This window comes from Triticum dicoccoides, chromosome 5A (assembly GCF_002162155.2).
Source record: "Triticum dicoccoides isolate Atlit2015 ecotype Zavitan chromosome 5A, WEW_v2.0, whole genome shotgun sequence".
Lineage (NCBI taxonomy): Eukaryota > Viridiplantae > Streptophyta > Magnoliopsida > Poales > Poaceae > Triticum > Triticum dicoccoides.
The window spans coordinates 105192820-105197019 of NC_041388.1; positions in this window are offsets into that span (position 1 = coordinate 105192820).

A 4200-nucleotide genomic window follows, 5' to 3' on the forward strand; every position below is an offset into this window, starting at 1 on the left:
GATAGGAAGAAAATGAGCCACTTTGATGAGCTTGTCAATGACAACAAAGATAGCATCATTGCCATGCTTGGACTTTGGAAATCCAGTCACGAAGTCCATCTCAATATGGTCAAACTTCCATTCTGGAATGGCAAGAGGTTGGAGGAGACCAGCTGGTCGTTGGTGTTCTACTTTCACTCTTCTGCAGACATCACATTCATTCACGAACTGAGCAATCTCGCGCTTCATTCGAGTCCTCCAATACGACTGTTGAGGTCCTGGTACATCTTTGTACTTCTAGGGTGAATAGAGAGGAGTGAATTGTGAGCCTTGTTCATAATGACTTTACGAAGGTCACCTTTAGGCACAACAATGCAATCCTCGAAGAATAGAGTATCCTTGTCATCAAGACGATAGCACTTGTACTTGGGTTGACTCTTGCCAATCCCAATCTTCACCTGCTTCACCATAGCATCAAGAAGTTGAGCCTCACGAATCTGATCTTCCAAAGTAGGAGAGACTTGAAGATTGGCAAGGAATCCTTGTTGAACAACTTGGAGATTGAGTTTGCGGAAAGCTTCACAAAGCTCGGGTTGGTAAGGCTTGCGAATCAAACTGTTGCAGTAAGCCTTCCTGCTCAATGCGTCAGCAATTACATTGGCCTTCCCTAGAGTATATTCAATACTCGGATTATACTCTTGAATCATCTCGACCCAACGAGTCTGCCTGAGGTTGAGGTTTGGCTGAGTGAAGATGTACTTGAGACTCTTGTGATCAGTGAAGATGTCCACTTTTCTTCCCAATAAGAGATGTCTCCATGTTAAAAGAGCATGGACAACTGCCGTCAACTCGAGGTCGTGAGTGGGGTAGTTCTTTTCGTTGGGCTTCAACTGGCTAGAGGTATAGGCCACAACTTTCTTCTCTTGCATCAACACTGCACCAAGACCTTGAAGGGAAGCATCACAGAAAACCTCGAACGGTTTGGATTCATCAGGAGGAGTCAGAACTGGAGCAATGACTAACTTCTCTTTCAGGGTGTTGAAAGCGATGTCACATTCAGGCGACCAGACGTACTTCACATGCTTCTGAAGGAGGTTGGAAAGAGGCTTCGCGGTCTTAGAGAAGTTCTCAACGAACCTTCGACAATAGCTTGCGATCCCAAGGAAGCTGTGGAGTTGCTTCACATTCTGAGATGGTTCCCAATTCACAATTGCAGACACCTTCTCAGGATTAACAGCTATGCCCTTGGCAGAGATGATATGCCCAAGGTAGAGAACCTCATCGAGCCAAAACTCGCACTTTGAAAACTTCGCATAGAACTGATGTTCTCTGAGTTTATCCAGCACCAATCTCAAGTGCTTGGCATGATCCTCTTTGTTCTTGGAAAAGACCAAAATGTCATCGAGGTAGACCAAGACGAAGTCATTTGTGTAGGCGTTGAAGATGAAGTTCATCATGCAAGAGAAAGTTGGAGGAGCGTTGACAAGGCCGAAAGACATGACAGTGTATTCATATGAACCATAGCTTGTTCTGAATGCTATCTTGGGGATATCTTCTTCACGAATGTGAATCTGATGATAGCCCATACGAAGATCAAGCTTGGAGAATACTTGAGCACCTTTGAGTTATTCGAAAAGCTCATTGATGTTGTGAAGTGGGTACTTGTTCTTTATGGTCTTCTTGTTCAATGGACGGTAGTCAACACAAAGTCGGTTCGTTCCATCCTTCTTATTGACGAAAAGAACACCACAACCCCATGGAGAAGAACTTGGTCGGATGAGACCCATACGCTCTTGAATATCGACTTGTTTCTTCAGCTCCTTCAACTCTTCAGGTCCAAGCTTGTAAGGATGTTTGCAAATAGGTTCCATGCCAGGCTCAAGATCGATGACGAATTCAACTGGCCGGTGCGGAGGCATTCCTGGAAGCTCTTCTGGAAAGACGTCTTGATACTCACAAATGACTGGAATCTGAGAAATGGCATCCAGCTCACCCTTCTCATTGAGAGAAAACAGTCGAATGGTATTATCACGAGCGGCAAAGACGATTACATCCTCAGACAAATGTGTTAATTGAATCTGTCTGGCAGCACAATCAAGCTGAGCCTTGTGCTTAGAAAGCCAGTCAATTCCAAGAATAAGATCGATATCCGAGTTACCAAGGACCATTGGAGAAGCCAGGAACTTGAAATCACCTATCATGATAGAAATATCCGAGACCATCATGCTAGAACTCAAACGCTTAGCCGGTGAAACAACTTGCAATGCTTTAGGTAATGCCTTAGTGCCAAAGTTGTGCTTCGATGCAAATGGGAATGACATGAAAGAATGCGATGCACCAGAGTCAAAAAGAACTTTTGCTAGAATATCGTTAACAGGAAGGTTACCCATAATCACATCTGACGAGTCCTCTACTTGAGCTGCGTTCATCATGTTGACCTTGGCGTGCTTGGGATTATGCTTGACCACTGCGGTACTGGCAGATCTCACAGGAGGAGGAGGAGGACGCCTCTGATTGAAGCATTTGTTGGCATAGTGACCCTTCTGCTGACACTTGTTGCACGTGACCTCCGAGAGCGGACGGTGATACGGAGCACTTGATCTTGGAGCATGAGATGAAGTCTTGTTTTGAAAGCCTGGGTTGGGTGGGTGGGAAGATCCATTGCCACCTTTTCTCTTCTGCTGATAAGGCTGGCGGAACGGAGGAGGAGGCAACCAATACTTTTGCTGCTTAGTTACCACCTGAGTTGAGGAAGAAGGATTTGCATCCCTGACTCGCTTCTTGGAAGCATCGCACTTGAGCTGAGCAGTCTCTTGTTTCAGTGCCATGTTGTAAAACTCATCGTACTTCTGAGGCTCGAAAAGCACGAGAGCTAGTTGGAGATCTTCTCTGAGGCCACCTCTGAACTAATAAATCATGCTCTTCTCATCAGGGACGTCTTGCTTAGCGAAACGAGCGAGCTTCTGGAACATGATGTTGTACTGGTAAACAGACAAGCTGTCTTGCTTCAGATTGCAGAACTCCTCACGCTTACTCTCAACAACACTCTGAGGAATGTGGTGAGCTTTGAAGTCTTGACAGAATTCATCCCAGGTAATCACACAACCTCCTCTGGAATCTTTGTATTGTCGATACCACTCTGCAGCTTGGTCTTTGAGTTGGAACGAAGCAAACTTGACAAAGTCCTCAGGCCTGACGTTGCTGCACTCGAAATGCTTGCAGATATCCACGAGCCAATCATCAGCGTCTGTTGCCTCGACACAGTTACTGAAGGTCTTTGGCTGGTTAGCGAGGAACTGGTTGAGTGTAGCAAACTAATACTGAAAGTTGCCATGGCCATGATTTCCTTGGTTGCGCTCTTGCAAGAGTTGCATGAGCATCTGCGTGTTTGCATTGGTAGCGGCCGTCACTGCTTGCCATGCCTCCGGAGGTGGAGGTGGTGGTTGCGGTTTAGGATTCTGACGCGTTGGAGGAGCCATCCTGAAGAGGGTGACATCCGTTAGCATCTTGACAAACATATATTCAAGCTGAATCAAATGGATCGAAATTGCAACATATAGTCTTAACATTCGAACAAAATGAACGAATGCATTCCAAATGAAATGGCCACACTTCCATAAATTGAGAAGCCACTTAGATAGAGGTAGAAGAATAAAAACAACAAGGTACGGACAAGAACAAATACTTGGTGAGGATTACCCAATCACAAACCAAATATCCGCGGAAGAAAATACTAGAGCTACATGAATTCCCACCTATGAAACTCCCGAACCTTTCCGGTTATGCAATCATGTGTTGGGGATATAGATGGAGTACTCGTTGAGACGAACAATTTGATATGCTACACGCCCAAAACAGAGCCACGGTTGCAGAGTTATGATGCGATGAACATATGCAAAAATTACTGAAGCGGAGGCAAAAGTCAACCGATGTTAGGGTTCACTGTAGATCTGGATCGGGATCTCGTCGGAGCACGGACTTCGAGGATGGCCAGAATCACTGTTCGAGGTCACCGGACTTGGAGGGAGCTCGCCGGAGGGGGTCGCCGATCTTGGATCCGGTGGCCGGAGGCGGAGGAGGGGTCGGCCGGAGCTGGGCGGCGCGGAGCAACGGGACGGCGGGCGATGTCGGCGACGTCGAGGCGGCGGCGAGGCGAGGTCACCGGCCGGCGCGAGATGAGGGCGGCGGCGGGGACCCGGCGTCGGCGAGGCGGGCAACCGC